At 43.4% G+C, this 24,969-nt stretch overlaps 1 long non-coding RNA gene across 1 annotated transcript in view; it reads right to left on the reverse strand.

Moving 5' to 3' along the window:
• Window positions 1-1,231: 1,231 nt before the first annotated feature.
• The window catches only part of LOC140908140 (uncharacterized), a 31,864-nt gene continuing 8,126 nt past the window's right edge, over window positions 1,232-24,969 (reverse strand). The window contains exon 4 of the long non-coding RNA XR_012157774.1: window positions 1,232-1,431. This is a non-coding gene — a long non-coding RNA (uncharacterized lncRNA). The remainder of the gene's footprint in view (window positions 1,432-24,969) is intronic.

Raw genomic sequence — 24,969 nt, forward strand, 5'->3', positions numbered from 1 at the left:
TGCAAACTGACCAGTTAAGCTTGATGTAAGGACTCTAGGCATCCTGTTGGAAGTGTAGCTCACAGCCTGATTGTGCCTTGGGGTACCAGCTTCTCCTCCACTGGGTTGACAGCAGTCTTTCCCAGTTGGTGTGGTGATGTATGGGCCTCATCCCCACTCCCACTTCCTCCTTCTGTCACCATAATGGTTTGCTGGCCTCATGTGCTATTGGGCCATTTTTGCCTGAAAAATGTCACTAGCCGTCTCTTGACTTACTAGCTCCATGCTTCCTCCAACTCTAGCATTCCTTATACAACGCTCCCAGTATTCTGCTCCCCCCACCCCCAGCATCTCCTTTTTGATGGCTTCATCTCCTTTCAACGGCCCCCAAACCATGACAACTTCAGGTTCCCCATAAGATGAGTCCCAGCTCTCTCCCTCCTTTTTGTCCCACGGATAGGGCCCTATTAAATTCATGGACTGGGAAATCTGGCTGTTGTAGTGCTGCCCTTACTTCTGTGCTGCTGCTGGCAGCGGTGCTGCCTTCAGAGTAGGTGCCTGGCCAGCAGCTGCTGCTCTCCAGCTCATCCAAGAGCTGGTTAAGAGGTGACTTAACCTTGGAGAGGGGTAGCTCAGTGGTTTGAGCATTGGCCTGCTAAACCCAGGGTTCAGAGTAGCAACCGTGTTAGTCTGTATTCGCAAAAAGAAAAGGAGGACTTGTGGCACCTTAGAGACTAACCAATTTATTTGAGCATAAGCGTTCATGAGCTACAGCTCACTTCATTGGATGCATACTGTGGAAACTGCAGCAGACATTATATACACACAGAGACCATGAAACAATACCTCCTCCCACCCCACTGTCCTGCTGGTAATAGCTTATCTAAAGTGATCACTCTCCTTACAATGTGTATGAAAATCAAGGTGGGCCATTTCCAGCACAAATCCAGGTTTTCTCACCTCCCCCCCCAAAACACACACACACAAACTCACTCTCCTGCAGCAGTCCTGCACAATGGTCCCCTCTGACCTAAATATCTATGACTCATTCTCACCACTGTCCAACCACTCACTTAGCAGTTGCCCACAGGCCCAAGAGCTCCCACAGAGGGTGTTCAGTTTCTGCCAGCTGTGGCCATTCCTGCCCCATGACAGCCCTAGAAAATAAAAAGCACCAAAAAAAATTGCAAAATAATGTTTTAATTACATTTTGGTTTAAAAAAAAAGGAAACTATTTTTAGTGTCACACAGATTTACATGAAAAAATCAAAGAATAAAAGGCAATCAGCAGACACACAATGTACTTGCTTCATAGGAGATCATCACTGCTGTGGTTTGCTCTTCCAATTTAGAATAACGCTTGTCTTTCGAGTCCAGACTGAGGTAGCTAATATTCTTCCAGGTCCAGGCTCCTTTATGCACAGGCATATCCATTAGTCAGAGCTGTCTATCCTGGATGAAAACGATCCATAAAGCTTTGTGTCATTGGCATATTCCTGATGTAGCTATCTGTGTTGACGCACACTGTCAATACTAATGTTGTTTATGTCTGTACTAACATCTTAGAATAACGCAACTGAAAGAATAATAAAAGCCAATTCTCGTCAGTGCAGTTCACTTTCACTTCTATTTCTAGTCAGTGTCATGGTATTCTTCTGCCCTGGCAGAGTCCTGTTTGCATCTGCAGGGGAAGGTTAGATGAGACCTAAACTGAATTTATTGACAAAAATATAAAAGCAGTTATATTTATATTAGGGTCTGCGAAATCTCTCTCACTACAAAGTCTACATTCTGGGTGTAAAGCTAGTTGCAGAGCATGGATGACCCAAAGCTGAAAAGTTACAATACATCCTGTTCAGGAAACTAGTCCAGTCATGCCCTGCATGCAGCATCCTTGGCTTTTGCAACATTATTTGAACCAATATCACAGGCATGAAAATCAAAATTCTGGCTGAAGGGAACTTAGATGCTATGATAAGCTTCACATGCACATTGTGAATATGCTTCAGGCATTTTTTCCAGGGGCTTAATAGTGAAAGTCATATTCATTCTTTGTGTATATGTTCAATTGTCCTCTAGAGCAGAGGTTCTCAAACTGTGGTCCGTGGACCACCAGTGGTCCACGAGCTCCACTCAGGTGGTCCATGGATAGTTCCCTCTAAGGTGCACTCCTGGGCGGCCGCACACAATAAAATGACGGGCCACCCACCTAATTAGTGGAGCCACGCAGTGGAGTTGCTGTGATAGTCTGAGTGGTCGTAGGGTGAAACAGTGGTCATGGTGAAGTTTTTAGGTGGCCTTTAATTTGCTGTAATACTTGAATGCAGTGTATCACCTACATGGTCTTCTGCAACGGTTGCTCTCACCTCAGTTGTCCATTCCTCCTTTCTAACAGATCTGATTTTTCCTCTGTAATGATTCCAACTATCTATTTCTGCCCCTGCAGTGTTGTCACATGAATTTGAAAGAAAACAATAGCTTGGTTCAATTGGCACTTTCTCTTTGTATCCTTCCTCTCTCCTATTGGCCACATCAACCCTAGTACAAGGCATTTGCTCTTTGCATGCCATAAGCAACTTGCTTGACAAGAAAGTCTTCCAGGGTTCAACATTTCCTGAGGCTATGATCAAAAATTATCAAAACTCCCCTCTCTTCAATCATCTGCTCTCAGCTGGGCTCAGTAGAATCCAATGCAGAACAAGGCTAATGAGCAGAAGCTTTGAGTTCAAAACAGCACAGTGCAAGGGAGAAGGGGGAGACGGAGGCCAGAGAATCTTTGCTGTTTAGGTTTTATAATCCTAGCATCCTTATTAGCATACCTCAGTTTGATCCCTCACAGTGTAATTGAACGCATGTTTACCCAGTCACATAGATACCATAACACGAACACACACAAATCTAGCACTCCCTCACTCCCCTCCTTCCTGTCAAGGGTTGGAATCAGAAGTCTCATTATCCAAACAACTCGACAGCATATGAGTAAGCAGATGAAAGGAACTGGTCATAATGATCATATATTGTGCACTCTCTCAGGAGACCAGGCAAGCTGAGCAGAAACACTGATCAAATATCTCCAGTGCACCTTATTTACAACTGGCAATTTCCTGGGGTAGCTCTACACAAGTATTCTGGGGTTCTGTGTGAAATTATAAATGTCGTTGCATGTTTGTGTCTGTTACTTCCAGGTCAAATTGCTCATTATTCCAAGGAAAAAGCTGGCTTTTCTAAATGTACATTCAAGCTCAGATCATTGTTTTTAAAGCCCACAGCCCTGGTTGGAAGAGGGTGCAGAGGTCCGGCCATCAGCAGCAGTGGCAAGAAGCAGATTGTCAGGATGTCTTCTGTGGTACTGGGGGAAAATGTGCTTAACTCCTTCCCCTATTTTTCATCTCGTAACATCCTTACAACACCAGCTAGTAGGAGAGGGGGAGGGCCAGGCAGGGTCTTGTCCCTGGTGTTTCTAGTATGCATAATGCCAATCCGTGCTATCACTCCTTGCACCTTGTGCACAAGGAGTGCAAAAACAGGATTCTGGCCTTTTCCTGAGCAAGTGCACCAGGTGGGGGATGGAGAAGGAAAGGGCTCCTACATAGGGGCAGTTAGAACCAAGCCTTCCATTTAGCTTTTAGATTCCTGCTTCAGTGCTTTCTAGCTTGCTCACCAACACCAGTAATTAGAATGTTGCCGGCCAAGATCAGCCCTCGTAGTCACATTGTCTTTGGGTTCTTCCCTCAGTTGCAGTGGTGTGCAATGCAGATGCATGGGTGTAACCAATGGCAGCATTTGGCCCTGCAGTTGGAAATTGGGGGTCAATGGGAAGACTCCCATTGACTTCTGTGGGCTTTGGACTAGGCCCTTGAGTAATTCCACTGATGATGCACACATTGGAATAGAATCCAGCTCTTCCTCTCTGAGCCCTGGAGAATCAGCCGAGAGGAGTGAAGAGCAGTGAAATCTTATTTCTATCAATAAAGTCAGTAGCTATAACTCGACCACATCCAGGAAGTGTCATATCTACAATCACTTCTCTGATAGCAACCTCTCTTTTAAAACAGTTTTGCCACGTACAGTCACCAGAGGGGGCTCTCTGGCTTTAGATCCTGATCAGGCACCATGCATGCCGGGGTTTGGCTGACTTTTACACAGTGCAAATTATTGAGTAGGGGTTTGTAGGGTTTTTAGTAAGGGCCATGCCCAGTCGTGCAGAGCTCTTGCACTGAGCACAAAGAGGAGACAAGGCTGATGCTGACAAACTTGTTGTCGTTCTTTAGGAGGAGAAAAAGCAGTATTGCTATTTTGCTCAGATTCACCAGGGCAGTAATTCAGGAATCCCATTACCTTTGAGCATCAGAAGAGGCAGGTTAAGATTAAAATGGTTCCAGCTAGTTCAGGCAGCTGGGGTGCAGCAATGGCAAAAGACTAGTGAATAAAACCCACCCTCTCCTGATCTTATTTCAATAATTTGCACTGATTTCAAAGCACTTTACAAAGCAGGTCAAATACCATTATTTCCATGGGGGAAACTGAGACAGAGATCAATAACCTTCCCAAGGCCACAGACTAAGTCAGAGTTAGGAATAGAAACCAGGTCTCCTAAGTCCCACACCATGTCCCTACAGTCCTGCCTGGATGGGCAAAAGGGTTCTGAGTTTCTGTTGTGTTAGCTGAATCAAGTTAGCATAACATGAATGAAAGATTTAAGGCATTGGCTAAACTGCATTTGAAGCCATATTAACTGCTGACATTTACCCTTTATAGACATTAGCTTTGTTCCATTCCTCCGGAACGTCTCCAGGTTTCCAAGATTTGTTTAAAATAGCATTCATGCTTCAGAGCTTCTCAGCTAATTCTTTTAACACTCCTGGGTGCAAGTTATCCACTTCTGCTGATTTTAAAAGATTGGTTTTAATACAGCTAGTTGCTATTTAACATCCTCCCTAGTTACTGATGGAATGGGACCTACTTCATTGTCAGATCTGAATACATTATTCTATGTCTTTCCAAATACAGAACAAAGAAATGCTTATTGAATACTTTTGCCTTTTCTGCATCATGGCTGACCATTTTACCATCCTCTCTTAGTACTGGCCCAGTACCATTGCTAGGATTTGTTTGTTCGTTCCTGATATATGTAAAGAATTTTTTCTTATTGTCCTTAACCGTACTAGACATAGATGTTTTTTTCACTGATACCTTTAGCTTCCCTATCAGTCATTGGTATTTCCCAGCTGCTCTTTGTACTCATAGCTGTAAGATTCCCTGTTTTCTCATTTGTTAGAGAGACAAGGTGGGTGAGGTAATATTTTTTATTGGACCAACTTCTGTTGGTGAGAGAGACAAGCTCTCAAGCCACACAGAGCTCTTCTTCAGGTCTGGGAAAGGTACTGAGGCCTGGCTTACACTAGAAAATTGTCAGTTTAACTACGTTACTCCGGGGCGTGTAAAATCCACAACCCTGAGTGGTGTAGTTAAGCCAACCTAACCCCCAGTGTAGACAGTGCTAGGTTGACAAAAGAATTCTTCTGTTAACCTACCTACTGATTCTCAGGGAAGTGGATTACCTACAGCGCCAGGGGGACCCCTTCCATGGGCATAAGTAGTGTCTACACAGAAGTGCTTCAGCCACGGTGCAGCTGTAGCATTTCAAGTGTAGCCCACAGAGTGTCACAGCTAATACCAGGTGGATCTGATTGTTTAGCATAGGTAGTTAACACATAGTGTAAGGGACCATTCAAGGTGAAAGTGACCACCACTGCAGTCATAGGACCTCTGTAGTCACTGGACAAAAACACCTTTGCAGTCATATGGGAGGTTAGTGGGTAACAGATTGTTGTAACAAGCCATAAATGCAGGGTTTTTATTAAGTCGTGAGTTTTAGTGTCTAGCAGAGTTATGAATTTAAGCTCCCAGGCTCGTCTTTTGGAGGTGTTGTGCAGGTTTCAAGGATGGAGACTGAGTGGTCAGATATGGAACAATCTTTGCTCTGTGAAAAGAGCTCACCCACAGGTGTGGTATTTTTGTCTTTTATCGTTTTTCTGTGTGAGTTCATTCAAGAGCATAGTGATTGTCTGGTTTCACACACATAGTTGTTATCGGGGCATTCAGTGCACTGGATGAGGTACACCACACATTGTGATAGGCATGTGTAAGTAACCCTTCTGCCAGGTGGAGTCAGCAGCAACAAGGGGCAGGTTCAATATCTAGGGGCTCCTCTTAACAATACAAAACAGAACCAGCTCGACCCCCAACTCAGTAATCTGGGAAAACTAAACACCAGCCCTGGGCATGGCTAAGAGGCAATACTTCCCCTCTCCCAAGCATTGAGTCTATGAGTAACAAAAGAGAAGGCTTAATAAAAGGGAAAGGGAACCAAACATTAGTTTGGGAAAACATTCCAAACACATTCAAAATCATGCAACCATAAGCAAAACCCTAACCCCACTGTATGTTAGGCAGTGTCCTTTGCCTCAGTTTCCCACCTTGGAGTGGGAAAGTCCAACAAATGAATGTCCCTCTAGCCCATCACTCCCTCTGCTGCACCCCACTCACAGTTGGCGGTCCTTGGGTAGTGAAGTTCAGAGATGTGTTTGCAGGGGTTCACCACCCACCCCAGAAAAGGGGGAGGGAGCATCAAGCAATGTCTCTGTGCTCACTGGGCACCTCTGCAACTGGATGTTTGCTGCTGCCACTTTGCTGCTGCTGCTGCTTTTCTGTGCCACCGCCGGCTGCATGCTGCTGCCACTGAATGCTCACTGCCACTTCTGCAATGCCGGGTTCTAAGTTTCCACCCCTTCACCCTGGTCTTTAGTGATTACAGCTCTTAGTGAGTTTGCTGGGTAGCAAAGAACCTCACTATCAGAACAACCTCTGCATTGTCTTTCCTTTCACCACAAGACCAAGTCAAAGGCATAATCCCCAAACCTGTTTATCAGCGATGGCTTTCAGTTGAATCTAATTACTCTGCCTATACACACTAGAAAGGAAAAGGTCAAATAACATCTAGAACTCTTTTAGTAGCATCCCCGCCACCAGCTACAAACATCACATACTCACTGGGATTTGGCATCCCTTCCCCCTGCTTAGCAAGTGAGGTTCAATTTAGGGTGACCTCAATCAGGGCAGATTAAGTACAGTTCTGCTGCTCTTTAACTCGTACAATAAGGATAACAACATGTCATTACCCCTGCACTCAATTTAATAATATTATTAAGATAATGTTGAAATAAAAAACGGTACAGAGTTCAAGCATAGAAGTTTCTGGTTGTCAGGGAATAAGGTACAGATTATCAAGGGGTGCGAAATTCGGTTTAGGAGCTGGTGGAGTAAGGATTACATAATAATCTGCAATCTCCCCGACTGGGGGTAAAAGTTTAACCGGTCAGAGTACAGATATTGAGATATGGGGGTAAGTTATCCATATAACGGCTATGTTCAGGTACGGAGTATAGTGAGCGGATACGATGGTGGGGATGGGTCTACCCTCATTTGGTGGGATTTAATGTTCAGTGGGTTTATGGTTCCAGTTCATACAGTCCAATGGGGAAAGCCTCTCAGTCCCTTTCCCACAGTGGATGCACAATGTCGTACCGGCTCACTCCTCCTGGTACTGTCGGTGGCCAGTGATGTGCTTGATGTAGATGTCCCAGGACCATCGGATGGTGTCTGAGACCATGAGGCGCTGCATGAGCCGTGCGTAGCGTCTACCGATCCCGCAGCACACGCTCGTTGCAGGGGTCCCAAGCGCCCAGGGCGCCAACGATCAGCTACAGTGATTTGTAACCCAACACCAGCCTAAAGTGATCATTTTGGAAAAGCAGCTTCATCATGCTGCATATCTAGGCAGAGTGGGTGTGTCTGTGTAAACAGGTCTGTTTCTGAAGTCTTTTCCCCCAGCTCATCACTAGATGTCAGGAGAGAGCTCATTCAGACCCTGCTTACATCTAGAACCCAGGGACCTTGAAAGGGGTGTTGTGGGGGCATTGATCATTGTATCAGTGGAGATATGGCTGCAGGTTTTGCATCTGTTGTTCTGGCAGGGTCTGGTGCCGCATTCATTTGATATGTCCTGGTAGAGTACTTCTTGGGCACTGGGGGAGCGCAGTGAGAGACACTCCGGTAGAACAAAGTAGCTCAGTGCAGTGGTGTGCAATATGAACATGCTGTAAAAGAAACAGCAATACTCTAACTGGTAGCTCTAGTAAGGCATTACATGCAAGGAGTGCAATGAACTCTAGAACCTACTGGTGTGTTTGGTAATACTGCCACCTGGTGGAGAAGAAACAGTTGAATTAAAGTGGATAGAAGCCTGTGCTTGCATCATAAATAGTGTAAAAATAAAGTGCTGTGTTTTCACAGTAGCTCCCTTCACTCCCCTTTTCAGTAGTGTACACTGGTGTAGCCATGTCCCTGCACCCTGCCTGGCCAAGGGTAAGAACAACAGATCTAGTTTAAAGTTTCTAATTCTGACAAGCTGTCTCGGGCCATGCAAGATAATAATGATTGTTTTTGGTTAACCCCCATTATCTAGAGAGTCTTATGAGATGCCACACAATTACAAAGTTTGCAGGCCACATCAGTCACCAGATCAGAATTCTTTCCCCTTCCAAAAGAAAATGCACCCTCCCACACTGATTTGTATTTATCCTTGATCCTCCACACCTTTGTAAACTCTCAGCTAGACTGTTAGAACAGGCTTTACCTGAGCACCTAGCAGAAGCCATCCTGAAGTTCTGACTGACCCAGAATGCAGTCACCTACATAAAAACATAAGAACTTAAGATCGGCCATACTGGGTCAGACCAAAGGTCCATCTAGCCCAGTAGCCTGTCTTCCGACTGTGGCCAATGCCTGGTGCCCCAGAGGGAATGAACAGAACAGGTAATCATCAAGTGATCCATCCCCTGTCGCCTATTCCTAGCTTCTGGAAAATAAAGGCTAGGGACACCATCCCTGCCCATTCTGGCTAATAGCCACTGATGGACCTATCCTCCATGAATTTAATCTAGTTCTTTTTTGAACCCTGTTATAGCCTTGGCCTTCGCAACATCCTCTGGCAAGGAGTTCCACAGGCTGGTAGGGCAAAGTGAACACATCATACCTGTTCTCTGCTCACTGCAGTGACTGGCTGGATAAGATTTGTGTTACCTGATATCTTACATGAATCCCTAAAAGGTCCAGATCCAGACAATGTTAAGAACCCCCAGATCTGACCACCCTACGATCTATACTCATTAATTATTCTAGAATGAGAGTCAGCTCCTCAGTTGATATAAGTCTGTATTACACTATAAATGGTAACTCACCGAATTATACCAGCTGAGGATCTGGCCCTTGATTTCCCATAAATGAATCCTGTAGAGGGAAGTGGGAAAGCACTCTCAATAGCGGGCTTGCACCTTCCCAGGCCATGCTCTGGGGGAATTTGACTGAGCACAAACCAAGCCACATTTAGAAATGACTGCAAGACAAACACTTCTTTTCCCAGGCCTTCCCAACTGCTTAAATCCTGGTTTCCTATCTGACAGGTAAAGTTGCAGGCAGCAAGGGATCGTGCTATTTGTTCTCTCCTATCGAGATCTTGAATGCCTCAAGTTAGGCCTGGTAATACACTTGTACCACGATGATGGCCCCCAAAGGGTAGCACTAATTATATAGTAATGTTGGCTGTATAGGCTAGTAGTTGCTTTACTGCTGTTACAATCTATCACATTTTTATATATTACGTCTTCTTCTGTCTCTGTACTTACTCTGTGAGGCCCTGATTCAGCAGGACATATAAGCACGTTTAAATCCCATTGACTTCAATTGACTTCATTGGGATTTAAGCACATGCTTAAAATTAAGAATGTGCTTAAGAACTTTGCTGAATAGGGTTGAATTTGAGAATATGCTTAAATGCTGTGCTGAATTGGAACCTAAAAAGTCACTGTGTGTGTACATTAGTCAAATTTGCTATATTTGTGTAGGGTTTCAATCTTGCCAAAGAGGAGTTAGGCCAGGTTATAGAGGGGAAGGCTACATAATTTCTGTTTATAAAGCAGTGTTCCCAAACACAGAGCCATGTGATGATTCCCAGTCAGTAAAAAAGGATTCTTGTATGAGTTGCAAGTTGTAAATCTCTTCATATTCTATACAGTGGGGCCCTAAGCCATGACTGGGGCTCCTAAGAACTACAGTAACAATAAAATAATAATATTAGAAGAAACTCTGGTAGGTAGAAAGGAACAGAAAACAAAAACAGACATGAAGTATTTCAGCCTCAGTGAGCTTCATCCGCAATCATTAACCAGTGCTCTCCAAGTCCATTTCATGTGTTCTCACTAGAGTCTGGAAGTTCAACCCAGTGTCACCAGGGTCACCTCCCAGTGGCAACATCACCACTGCCATTAAGTGTCTGTAATTTAACCAGAGACTGAAGAAATTTTACAGCTTTCAACGGACACAAAAATCACATCTTCCTGATGGGGCTTGGAATGCGGTTCTGTTTGTGAATTTTGTTTCCTGCTGGATTTGGGTCAAGTACTTCTGCAGCCTGATCCTGAGAGGCAGCAGATGTATCATAGATGGCTTGGTAGAATTCAACTGTTATTTTTTCACAATTTTGATGGATAATATCAATGTTTATTTTTAAGCATATTTCTCTATTTTTATTTATTTAAATGTTCACAGTTGTGGGATGTTAGTCAATAGATGGGTGAGACAATAATTATTTGATTACAGTAGACCTAGAGATTCAAAAAGTTAGAGCTTTATAACCATTAAACAAATTTTCAACATCACATGTCAAAGTATAGAGTGTAAATATCTTTAAATCAAACTCTAATAAGTTCTCAAGCAACAGTTTGCTTACTTTGCCTACCTGTACATTTTGATTGTTAACAATGGAAAAAAAATTTCTTTGGGTTGTGTGTGTGGGATGAAATTGACTTTTACCAACATTTACCATAAAAATCTAATCCTTAGAAACCTAATTGTAGACAAGACAGACAACACACTGTTTACTCACAACTTCCACTGAAGTCAATAAAATTTGAGGGCACTCCACTATCTTTCAGGAAGTCCTTGCAGAATTGATTTCTTAGAATGTGTTTTGGGGACCTTATTTCTCATCTTCAAAAGCCCCGTCAAGTGTTTAGTGCCAGCAAACCCTTGCTTTCAGTGCTCCTAACACATCCTCATATTTTTATATAACTTTTTGTGATCCTTGGTAACTTTTGCAGAATGGGTTTTGGTTATCACAGTTCTTTAACTTAGAAACAACTAAAAATGGCTATTTTTGAAAATGGGGAGGAGGGGAAGGGTTTAAAATGTTAGTGTATTGGGCAGCCTAAAAGATTGCACAAAAGTGGGAATTATTTTAATTGTCAATGGTTGAAGGGGCGGGTGAGTTTTCATCTGCCAGGCTGGTAACAGTCTAAATTAGGAGAGGGACAGTTGTTTTGTAAGTGTTGGAATGCTCTTGATGTGCTAAGCTTGCACAAAACCTTTGACTCTACCAGTGTCTACTCATTTTCTGCAATAATGACTTAAGGGAGGAGCATATGTTGCTGATGACTATCCACTTGTTGCCTCAGTCTTTGGCCTGAACAATTAGCCAATATGCAGGCCCTTACAGGGTTGCTAGGAGGAGAAACTGATGATACAAATCAGGTACATTCTTTGGTGCAATCTTGTTTATAAACAAAGAATGTACTAAAAGTACTGCTTCCCTGAACACATTAGAAACAAACAGCAGCAGTTTCCTTGCTCAGGAATCCCCAAGTCTGCCTCACCTGCAAGTTCTGTACTCAAAAAGTTCTCTTTGCGTCCTATCAGGGTCACTCATTCTGCCTCTACCACCCCCATGCTGCGAACCCAAACTGTTAGCCGTTGTGTTTGCAGTCAAAGCCCTCGGCCCACACGGCTTAACTCTGATCAGACCTCACCATGCAGCCCATCACCCTGGGTGGCGGCCTCTGTTGTTTCCACCTATCTCACTATGTGAATGGTGTTTATCTGGTCCTTCCACTGAGCCTGAAAGAGAGGAGTTGGCACACCCAAAGGATTTAACCAGGTCTGTGATGGTCTTTGGATCAAAGACCCACTTGATGGCAGTCATTAGCACCTTTCACCATAACATAGTGAAATTCCCTGATCAACATCTCCTATGGTATTTAAACCCACAGGGTGAAATCCTGGCTATACTGATGTTAATGGCAAGATTCCCACTGACTTCAAGAGAGCCAAGACTACTTCTGTAGTCTTTTGGCCTAGAGACCTGGAGTACTAATAGCTGAATCATAGTGATGGGCTATAAGCATCTGAGAAGGGAGGAGTTTATTTGCAATGGAAGTACTGATACAGCCTTAGGGGCTAATTCTCCCCTTGATGGGCATTAGGAGCAGTTATGTACACTGCAGAGATCCCTGGTGTTTGGGAGGAGAAGATAGCTTCAATCTCATGTTCCTCTTTCGGAAAGATTTAGGCCATGTTTAGATTACACAGTTAAGTCAACGTATGTTAGGTCAACTTACAGCCACCGCAGTAATTACTGTGGTTTTTCATGTCCACACAACTCTCCTGCTGGTGGTGCGAGTCCTCACCAGGAGCGCTTGCACCCGGGGAACTAGAACAGGTGGAGTCTGGGGGCCATGGCCCTCCTACTTCTTACTGGCCATAAGGCAGGGTGAGCGACGGGGGTGAAGGGGATGGAGAGGAGCGAGCGGGGGGGAGTCGTGGCGGAAGAGGCAACGCGGGGGTGGGGGAAAGGGGTGGTGTGAGGGTGGGGCCTCGGGGGAAGGGGCAGTGCAAGGGTGGGGACTTGGAATGGGAGGCGCAAGGGAGGGGACTGGAGGAGAAGGGGCGGTGCTACAGCAGAGCCTGGAGGGGAATAATCGCTCCTGGCTTGCACTGACTTAAGAGGAGTAGTGTGGGGGCTGAGAACCCAGGCTCTCGGCTCAGCTACTACCTGGGCTCTCGGCTCCCTGCTCCCGGCAGAGCTCCCTCTGCAGTCTGGCAACCACCCAGGCTCTCAGTTCCCCACTACCCATGGGAGGGACTCGGAGCTCCATGCGAAGCAGTGAGTTGAGACCGGGCGGCAGCCAGGAACTCTGCAGGGAGTCCACAGCCTGAGATCTCAGTGCCAGGCCACGAAGTTCCAGCTGTCAGACAGCTCACAGCTGGAACAAACAACCTCCCCCACCCCCGCTCAATTTCAAAACAGGGACCCTACCAGCAATGGCATTGACATTCTTGTCAATTTCATGACTCCGTCTGTCAGCCACCCTGACAGCCAACAGGTGACACAAGTAACGCAGTGTCTATACAGATACAGCGTCGCCAGAACTATGTCAACCTAAGCCTTACGCCTCTTGTCGAGATGGATTTACTAGGTCGGCGTAGTAGGCAAGTTACAGCGGTGGGTGGAACACTGTAGTAGTGCGTATGCTTACATGATTAGGTTGACATAAGCTGCCTTACATCAACTTAACTTTGTAGCGTAGAGATGCTCTTAGTGATTGGGAAAATGAAGAAGTGTCTTAAGGCTGAACAATATTTCCTGTTATCACCACAAACCACCATGCTGGGAGGAGAACATGCCTTTTAGTAACTTGTTTGTGCTGCTATCATATGGCAGTGCTAATAAAAAAGATTTAAACCCAATAAATCCTTTATTGCACTAACAACATTTTCAAAACATTAGAGAGAATCAGTTTGTCTAGTCTGTGTATTTCCAGCTGTCTTCACTGTGTCCCTAAAAGCCAAAATGAATGAATTTCCGCTCTGGTTTTTAGCCTGTAGCAGCGGTTCAATAATGATTCACATCTGCATTACAGAATTCCACAAATGGGCTTCAGACATTTGCTAAGGAGCATGGGATCAACAGGAGTCTATTACTGAGTTTTTAACATCACTGTCAGTAACTGATCAGGCATAACGTGTTTCCTGATCCTTTCACAATACAGCAATATAATTATGGTTCCTTATAGTAAAGTTCTTCACTTTCACTGTGTCGTTGTCCATTGGCTCAGTAAAAGATGCTGAATGTTCAACAATCAAAAATGCACTGGGCCAAATTCCTCATTGTGAATAAATTCCAAGGAAGTCAATGAACATTAGGGTTATATTAGGCCCATAGCCTGTAAGTGACCCAAACAGCTTAGTTTTTCAAGCCAATCAACTGGTGTCCAGCTGACCACTCCAATGGATTTTGCAGATTATTTTATCTACCAGAAAAACAGTTTATTTAACTCAGACAACTGGCTGCAGCAAGGGGCAGCAGCTACTCAGAAGTATGGTGTTCTCTGTTGATTCCTTCCTTCCATTTTCATTTTTGTCTGGAAACACACAGGATTTGTATTCAACCTATTTACTAAGAGTACAAAATAACAGCTCATATGTAGGTTCTGAAGAGATAGAACAAAAATAAAGCCACTCTAACAGTCCAGACATTGACATGTAAGATTATGATGACATGAAGAATAACAACTTACACGTGATATCTGATACAGAATTCAGCTGCCCGCCTTCTCCGTGGCTTAGGCTGCCATGAGCACATCAGGCTCATGATCAAATCCCTCCACTAACTCCCAGTCAGCTTCCAATGCCAGACTGAGGCTTTGGTCCTTATTTTCTGAGCATTTAATGAATCAAGCCCGAGCTATATTAGTGACCAAATTTCAATATATGAACAATTATTGACAGCTGTAATCCGCAAGGGAAACTACAAAGTATCTGCTTTGTTGAAGTGAGACCATGTATCCAAGAGCTTCAAGGAGTTGTATAGCAAAACCAGAGAGGACAAGACTTGACATTCCTGGTTTTTCTACAGTAAAAAAAAGAGAGTCCTTTCTCCCTCTTTTTTTAAAAAAGTGACACTTCCTTTTACATCATAAAGCATACAAAAAGATAAAAGCCCATTCTTCAATAAATCCTTTGTGAGTCACTTTAAAACAGGTAATATAACTTATTAGGAAGATGTAACATTTTATATGATTACTCATCACTGCACTTAGCAGTTCTTCGCATGCTTTTACAACATAGTGTTTTAGAGAGTGGACTGCTTATAACTCAAAAGTGAACTTTTCCCGCTGGATCAAGAGCAATATACATTTCTGAAACATTTCTCTTGAATGAAGCTGGGAAAAATCTCACTTCCAATAAAACCAGACTCAATAAATCTGTAGACTACACAAACCCTTTTACCCTATTACAGTTATTCCACGTTCACTGCTCCTCCCAGGACAAATGGTTCAAGTGCAAAGCAAAGTATTATAGAATTCCATACCAAGGAAGTAAATATCTCATAAGAGCCTACTGATTTACATTTGCATGTAGTTTAAGCACCAGGTATAACAATGACACTTTCCATCCAAGAATCTCAAAGGGCTTTACAGAAAATTCGTTCATAACATTTTGAGTTTGGAAAAAAAAAGCTAGTTTTTGGTGAAACATTTTTACTATAATTACTACTACAGATAGAAAAATTGGTGTTTGTTTCAATGTCAAGATTCCACAATATATGTAGCATCTTCTCTCTTTGCAGGAGCTGAAATGGCAGCTGTGTGCTAATACCTCCAGGTACCATAGAAGTGTAAATGACAGCTCCAAGTGATTCGTTTTTGTTCTATATAGCAAGACATTGAGCCACCACTGCACTTTTCACAAACACAGTTTCTCACTTGCCCAGCAACAGATAGCATGAATTTAAGGCTTGCTGGCAAGAAATTTACTTTCCTTGTGCATCTTGTCTGATGAGCTGATTGGATTCTCATTTTAAACTTAAACAACTTTTTGAGGGAAGTCTTGCTGGAACAGATACAGAACAAAAACAAAACAAAAATCTATTTCCTTCTTTCAGAGGTAATGCTGCTGTTGCTATGGCAACATTCTGAGTTGCTGCAAAGAGCCCTTGGGCTCTCTCCTGCTTTGGATGTGTGCAAATCATTGGCTTGAATCCATTTATTAGTATGTGAATTTCACAGGATCAGGTTTCACTGGCAAGGGTTAAAAGGCTAATTCATTAGTAATATAACAAAAACTAAGCAGAATTAGAGCCCATCAGAGCAATGAGTTTCATGGTGTTGCCAACTCCAAGCATTCAGAACTCATGAATGAGGCCCCAAAATCATGAGATTGGCTTCAACAGCATGAGATTTTTTTAAATATATATATATATATGTTGGTTATTTTTTATTTGGCTTCTGGTATTTCAGCCCTTAGGATGCACTGTTTCAAACCCGTCTCCATAACCATGGGGGCTAGACACTTTTATTTTTAAATGAAAGCTGAGATTCTCACAGAATCACATGACTCAAGGAGCTGGGGCTTTTAAAAAAACACCAAGTATCATGAGGCTTGTGATAACATTGCAAGAGATGGTAGCGGTGGATCTACCTGCAGGAGTCCATTGTATTGGCAGGTCCGTACTCTTCAGGGTAGAGACTGTGGGTATGTCTACGCTTTGAGATGAAGGGATAATTTCCAGTTCAAGGAAACATACCCGCACTCACACTCATTGAGCTAGCACTCTAAAAATAGAGCGTAGCCATGGCCACACAAGGGGCAGGCCACCCAGTTATCTGTCTAGTGTCTCGAATGGGGATGTGATCCGGGCAGCTAGCCTCTCCTGCTGCCACAGCTATACTCTATTTTTAGTGCATGAGTGCAGGTATGTCTCCTCAAGATGGGAATTACACCTTGTTACACAGTAGCTCACCCTTTATGGCCAGAGGGCTGAGGCTAGCCAACCCTACCCTGATTACTGAATGAGTCCCACTGCAGAGGAATCAGGTGTTTCCAGTATAAAAGCAGCAGAAAGCTGCAGGATGGGGGAGTCTAGGAAACTGTGGCTATGCCTGCAAAGAGTAAGATGGGGTTGGGGCTTGGAGGGCCAGTAGGCCTGAGAACTGAATCAATTGGATCCTAGATAGAGAAGGTTTAATTTCCTTTCGATTGTGTGGAGTTTGTTTAAGAAGCCCTGATGACGGGGAAAAGAGAGGCAGAGCACTGCAGGGGCACCTCTAGCCATGAGGGGGTGCTCTAGAGACAGAAGGTGACAGTTGTCTCTGTTACACACTCCCAGCTTGAAATGTAGCTATACCCTGTTTCTTTCAACATGTTTGTATAGCAGGTCCCCCATCCTGACTGAGGACTCTGGACACTACCTCAGTACTTCTGTTAATAATAAATGAAGCATGGAATAAGAGAGCTACCCAGTGAGATTGCTTTGCTATTTACATGTAAGAAACTGATGTCTATGTACAAGAGATATTTTGGTCCTTTATGTGAAGTAAATGTAGCTTCCCTGTAGCTGTTAAAAATGTATTAGTCTTTTACTTACAAAAATTTAAATTCCTATTGTATGTAAAGGTGACATTAGCAGCATGCATGCCTAATAAAAGCACACTGAGCAAAAATTATTACATTATTCTTTCACCTAAAATAAGGAATTAAAATGACCTATTAAAAAGTCATTAATAATGACAAGTAACCGTTTTTTTAAGACATTATTTATTACGCATTGTGTGAAGAAGGCCAGATGCCCGTTTTAATTCAGATCTGTGGACAAGGGTATGCATTTAGAGCTATACACAACCCTCAGACCTCAAGTGGCATGCTCTTTGATGTCTTCTGGAGGCTGATTATTGTTATCTACCCAAATCACTTTGCAGTTTGGTTCTGTCTTCCAGTGTGTTTATTTCTCTTCTAACTCCAGCCACAACAGCAAAATTGATCACCCTTTATTTACGTGAAAGAAACACCTCACAAAAGAAGACTAGTTAGCAGAGTTTGTTGTATATTGTTGTATATTGTTTGTTGTTGTATACCAGTGGCAGTATATTGTAGCCACATCCAATGGAGCCGTTCTTGAAGACTTACACCTGCTCAAGTGAAACTTTTTAGGAAGGGGGGGCATCCATCTCTTGTTTCAATTGTGTGTATCTCTCCATTGCAATGGAGGTAGCTCCATGGACTTGCTTGGTCACAGTATATGTTCTACGTGCTTTGGCCTCCACTTGAGAAGAGTGCTGTGTACACGCTATAGTAAGTACTAAGTAACAACAATTGCTATTACTGAAATCTGGGGGAGCAGCAGACAGTTTAAAGATATTGTTAAACACAGAATTCATACAGCCACTTGTTTCTTGTGAGACATCTGACTGGGACTTTGTCTATCTAGAGCCAGATCTTCAGCAGGTGTAAAATGGTGTAGCTTCATTGACTTCAATGGAGCTATGCCCGTTTACACCAGCTGTGGTTCTGTCCCCTGGATATTTATATCACATTCAGCACCCAGCTATCCATGTGAGAAAAGGAACTCAGATCAAAACCTTTTTACTCAGCTACACACCCATTAGACTTTTAGCAGCATAATTTTGATTTACAGCAAAGTATGAACATTCTTTAATGCACATTCTTCAAATATTGAACATTCTGAACAGTATGAACATTCTTCAGCATATGAACATTCCTCAAAGTCAGTGCATGGAACTGGTATCACAAAACCCATAAATATCCCTGCTCCAAAGAACTTACAGACAAAACAGATAAGAGATGGGGAAAAGAAATAGAGGTAAAGTAATTTGTCCAAGGTCACACACCAGGTCAGTGGCAGAGTAAGGAATAGAATCCAGGTCCAACTCCCACTCCACTGGCTTATCCATTAGATCATATTTCTTCTCAAATACCAATGACTATTCAGAAAAGTTTTCTTTTAATGTATCTAACTAGCCTATTCAGTTTAAAGCTGCCTGGGCATTAAATTGATTTATATTTATTACTTCATGTGTACAGGAGTACAAAATTACAACAACTTTTTACCTCAGTTATTATAATTAGGTATCATAAACAAGATCATAAAGATTTAACAACAATTATACTATTATCTTTACTAGTCTTCAGCTCCGCATCCTAATCTGCAAAATTCTAATCACTCATCTAACCTGAAAGAACTAGATTTCTGTCCCAGTTTTAGCACTTCTTGATTAAATCACTGACTTTTTGTCTCTTGCTAGATCCTCTGGAACTAAGGAGCTGCTGCACTTTTTGCACACATTTCCATCCTGTCCCTCTTTCTTAGTTTTACTCCATAACCATGGAATAAACACACTTGGTTGTTGAGGATCAACATACTGTGAAACCGTTCCTTGTTCTATCGTAGGTTATATTGTAGACACATGCACGTCTCCCATTAGCATTAAAGTGTTACATGTGTGCATTGAGACGTTACCTCAATACCTATGAACCAAACCCTGTAAAAGGAGACAGTAATACTAGGACAATAATAATATTAGGCATTTCTATAGGGTTTTTCATCTAAAGATCTCAAAGTGCTTTACAGACAATCACTAATGAAGGCCTCACATGACCCTAGGATGACCAGATAGAAAGTGTGAAAAATTGGGACAGGGAATGGGGGGTAATAGGCACCTATATAAGACAAAGACCCAAATATCGGGACTGTCCCTATAAAATCAGGCTATCTGGTCACCCTACATCACCTCTATGAAGTGGTAAGACAAGAAGCTAAGTTCCCTTTATTCCTACTGGCCCACCTACCAGGAGCCATCCAGTAATACTACACATTGCTACGCCCAACATGAGGAGAGACAGTCTCTCCCACACTGCCTTTGTGGCTATGGGAGTAAGACAAAGCCATTTCTGTGAAGTGTAGGCTTGTTTGATAAGAACAAGCTACAGGATTTCAATTACTGTAAGCTCTTGGGGACAGACCCTGTGCTTACAAAGTACCTAGTAGCTTGTGGATGGGACCAGAAGTTTAATAATCTAAGCATCATGAATGAGCAAAAATGAATTTTGGGCCAAAACCAAATGTTTTCAGATAAAATGATACATTTGTTACAAAGAAGTGGAAATACTGCCTCTCACCCTGTATATTCAGTCTATGGAATTCACAGCCACAGGAGGTCATATCAAATACTGTGTATGGAATTTAGAAAGGACATGATCGTTTTAGGCCCATTATTCACAATTGCAGTCAAGTGTGCAGGCAGTCTGATTACTGTATTGCATGGTTCAAACTACATGTTGATCACCTGGAAAGGGTGGAAAGGAATTCTTCCACACAACGGAGCTATGATCATTTACAGCAACTGAGGATCTGCCCCAGGTCACACTGCAAGTCAGCGTCTCCTATATTACACCTAGTCAATTGTGCAATCATGTACATAGGGTGACATCAATGGCGCCATCACAATTTACACCACCTGACGATCTACCCCTAAACGCTGTCTCTCGCCACCTGTAAAATAGAGAGAACAACTCACCTCCTGGGGTGTTGTGTGGATTAATTAGCTAATGATTGAACAATGTTATTAATGAGTAAAGTGCCTTTAATGTTTCTAGTTTATTTTTGTAATTGATCAGAATGTCAAGTACCAAGCTACAAAATGCTGTTGTCTCAGTTTGATAATATGTAAGCTGTAAATGGCACATCCCAGAGCTCATCAGCTGAACCAATGAGAAGGTTATGCCAATCTAATACTTGCACACTGTGTTCCTACAGATGAGTGTGCGTATACAACTCTTAGGAAAGGTTGCTGCGAAGTAACCATTTGACACACACACACTGATCAGCTGGTATCTTGCTGGCTTTTATCTGACTGTCTTTGTTTCAGGTGAGTGCTGTTTGACAAATAAATGAACTACTATAATTCAAGAGATCAGTGGTCTGAATACAGGATTGGGAGCCAAGAACTACTACTTGTGTTTGAGGACAAATGATTAGCTGCCTTCTGAAGCGGAAGTGTTTGTACAAGGATTGATCAACATGGTCAATGTTTCTACTATGTCATTTTAAATTACTTCTGTGATTCTCTCAGGGCCTGAACCAAAGACCACTGAAGTCAAGGGAAAGACTTCCCTTCACTTCAGAGGGTTTTAGACCAGGCCTTCTATCTCCACCCGGTCATGGTAAATAAGTCAAAATGTCAGATCCGACCTACGATCTCCTGAATGGCTTCCTGGTATAAAGACCTCTCCACCATTTTAAAGCCTCGTCAAAATAAATTTTAATCTAAGCTGTTTTATAGTGGATAGAAGGGAGAGGATGTTGGTTCTAAAGAATCTTTAATGGATTGTGTTTGAAAGGGCCAAATTCTTCCCAAATTCCAACCTATACTTTCTTCAAGTTACACCAGGAATAAATTTTAGTTTGTCAGAGGGCCAGCTGCCACCTGAGCACTGACTCATGGCCTGGGGTGGCTCTGTGGCACCTTGCCCCAGTTTCCCTCCTTGAACGCCTCAATGACTCACCGAAAGTCTTCTCTCCATGCAGTAACAACCCTTCTTAGGATCTGGTTTTATTAGCAAGGAGTTAAAAATAAACACAAAATAGCTTCCCCCTGAGCCTTAAATTGGGCAGAGACCCTTCTCCCTGAGGTACTGTCCCCAAACTCCCTGCTGTCTTCCCTGCAGGAGCCTTTCTCACTCTCCACCACAGCTTCCTCTTAAAGGGTCCAGTCCACTCTGTGACATAGCCCAATGTTATTATAGGTGAAGCATTAACCTCACCTGAGATGTTAAGGCACATTAGATAAAAAACATAAGAACGGCCCTACTGGGTCAGACCAAGGGTCCACCTAGCCCAGTATCCTGTCTTCCGACAGTGGCCAGTGCCCGGTGCCCCAGAGGGAATGAACAGAACAGGTAATCATCAAGTGATCCATCCGCTGTCTCTCATTCTCAGTTTCTGGCAAACAGAAATCTTCAGAACAAAAATTTGCTTTCCGTTGACTAGTGACTGACAGTTTGTTCAAGTGCCAGCCTCTAGAAAGACTTAATATTCATGTCCCACTTTCCTGGAATTTGTTCCCAAATGTTAGGAGGGTTTATTCTGCAGACAACTCTTTAATTCAAAAGGTTGCAAGGGACTGATCCTTGGAGGCCCTGTCCACATTATGGTTGAAACCATGCTAGCATCAGCTAAAGAATTACCAGGGTCCATGGTGAGAAGAGAAATGGGCATGGATGAGGATTTTTGCAGAGCTGGAGTTGAGGCAGTGTTGTCCATGGACAATGTTGCAGGGTTGGTAAGAGGCAGTTTTATACACATGGGACTTTGGGAGGAGAAAAGGCTTCAAAGTCAAGGATGACACCACAGTTCTGGAGAGTGAGGACCCCTGGAAGATGAGGGTCAAGGAGAGAGAGAGAAGAGAAGGAGCTGTGTCTGAGCATGAAGATAAAGTAAAAGGAAATCTGGCACATTTCTTTTGCCACTACATTTTCAGGAGTGGGGGCATCTTTTCTCCCTCTGATTCAGTCCCAGTAGTAGTGCCTTACACCTTCTTTCCAGGGCTTTGCAACTGCATCTTTATTTGAAGGTAGCTGGATACTCCAACATTAAAGTCCATTCTTTGTATGCATCTCCTCCCCCAGATTTCAGGCACTATGTGCCACTGATCCCAAGACAGTTCGTTCTGTGCAGTTGACCCCCCTGGCAGCTGGAATTCTATCTGTATGAAGGCACCACATTCTTCCACACTCAGGTTGCTATTTTCAGCATGGCCAGCTCTGACCTGCCCAATCAGTCTAGATCTCCTGCCAGACGTGAAACGTCTTAATGATTATTCTTTGGGCTGGGACTCTTGCATCTGTCCTTACTAATTTATGACAACAGCAGAACATGGAGCCCAGTGATTGCGTGCCCAGCTAGTTCTGTGCTAGAGATGTAGCTGTTGTGTGGATGGCTGCCCATTTGAAATTTGGCCAATGTTATAGTGCATTCTAGGAGTGCTGGAAGGCTGGACTTCAACCTCCCCTGTAAATAAACATTACTTACAGGGTGACGTTTTGTGAGTCCTTCGTACATTCCTTTCAGGTTCCAGGATTTACAACCTGATTTGGAAAGTGGGTTCTGCAAATTTTTTCTGTAATATTGTATTATTAACTAGCAATGGAGCTGAACCAGAATACAGGATTAAACTCCTTTGGACTTGTAGGAAATTCAGGCTCATCGCTGTTATTCATATAAGAAAAACAACTTACAATTGTTACTCCTCCATCCTGCCCGCACGCTGATTGCAGCCATGCTGTCAACAAGTGAGATGAATCCCCATTGATGCTAGCTGGGCTTCCTGGAATGGAGTGGGTAGGGTTTTTAGCTTGCATAACTAGACAGAGGCTCAGTCTGAGGTGTTCGGATCCAGATCTGAACTTCCCCAAGGCTTGAGGAGGTTTGGGTAGGCTGCCCTGGAGCTGGCCTCAGCCAAGAAGTTTAGAGCTGCAACTGCTCCCTGGAGCTTGGGCCTGGTTTAGGTCTAGCGTGTAGATGATGGGCCTGAGAAAAGTCACATCCTGTCTGACACACGGGGCAGGGACACTTTATTATTATTAAAAATACAGTGGTGCCTTACAGCCCAACCAAGATTGGGGACCCATTGTGCTAGACACCATACACATACAGAGTGAAAGACAGTCCCTGCCTTGAAGAGCTTACAGTCTGAATAGGCAGAAGGGAAACAGAGACACAGAATTGCCCAAAGCCAAACAGCTGGTCAGTGGCAGACCTGGGAATAAAATGTAGGTCTTCTGACTCCCAGTCCAGTGCCCTATCCACTGGAGCACCCAGCTTCCCCTGTCTTCTCTGTTATGTTTCCATACAGTGCCTGACCTTTGATCAGGGGTGCCAGAACAGGTGGGGCCAGGGGGCCATGGCCCTCCCACTTTTTACCAGCCATAAGGGTGATTGATGGAGGGGTGGAGGCAGAGAGGAGTGAGGAGGGGTGGGGTCATGGGGGGAAGAGGCAGTGCAGGGGTGGGGCAGAGAGGGGAAGGGGAGGCGCTAGGGCGGGGCCTTGGGAAAAGGTGGTGGGAATGGGCCTGTGGGGGCCCCCCCCATTTTTAGAGAGCTTCTGCCGCTCCTGCCTTTGATTGGCGTTGCTAAGTGTCACTGCGATTAAAAATACAAATAATAGTAATAATACAGATGTGAACATTCCCAGACTTGGAGGAGGCTCAAATTCTGTGCGCCAGTTCAGGCTCATCTCTGTCTATGCTTTCGTAGCACACTCATGCCCACAGTATCCGCGTGCCACAGTGAGTGGACAGGGAAAACGTGCTGTTCCCCTATTGGCCAAAACCAGGCTTAAAAATGTGCACAATTTCTTCTGTAAGGCAGAAAGGACCTTCCAGTCTGTAGAACCAAGACGTTGTAAAGAAAATACATTCCTTTCCCTTAAATCTTTGTCTAATAAAACTATTTGACCAACTATTTGTTTTTTTCACATCTGAAGACCAGCCTGGACAACAACAGCTTGTCTGTTAGCATTTAGAGAAAATCACTCCTAGAGTTGTGTGCTACTAATCCAAAGGGCCAAACAGATTACTTCAATCAAATAGCTCGAGTCCATTACTGAGCTGAATAATGCATTGTAGTTTGCCTGCAAGAAGATGCCAGTGATCCATTTGACAAGCCTCCTGGGAGAGATCTTACCCAAATGTTGTTAGTTAAACACATTGGGTTTTACAGTGACTAATTACCCAATTGCTATGGTGACAATCGTTTACTTATTTAGCCACAGCGATTTGGCAGCAACTGCAAGGACGTGAAATGATTTTTATTTAAACTCACACACAGTGGGTAATACTTCTTAAAGAGATACATGTAAAAGACATCTTGTGTGGCAAATGATGAAATCCAATGAACATGTGAAATAGAGTAATTGATGGATTGCTGACATAATGATATTTTTATTAATACCTGACAATTAAGAGAAACAATGACTCTTGCAGAAACATCTACCAGTGTATGCAGTTAGTCTAGGTAACAGCATGTTCCTATCATTCTTACCCTTGTCCCTTCTCCATTTGTTTATTACACCTGCCTATTTTGTCTTGTCTTAAAAGAGGCCCACATCAGATTCCCCCTCAAGGACATCTTTGGGGCAAGGACCCAAAGAGTTTGTACTGAGCCCAGCACAATGGGGTTAGAATTCTGAGCGGAGCCTTTGAACACTATGGGAATACAAATAGATAAGTGATCATTAAAAC

This window comes from Lepidochelys kempii, chromosome 3 (genome assembly GCF_965140265.1).
Source record: "Lepidochelys kempii isolate rLepKem1 chromosome 3, rLepKem1.hap2, whole genome shotgun sequence".
Lineage (NCBI taxonomy): Eukaryota > Metazoa > Chordata > Testudines > Cheloniidae > Lepidochelys > Lepidochelys kempii.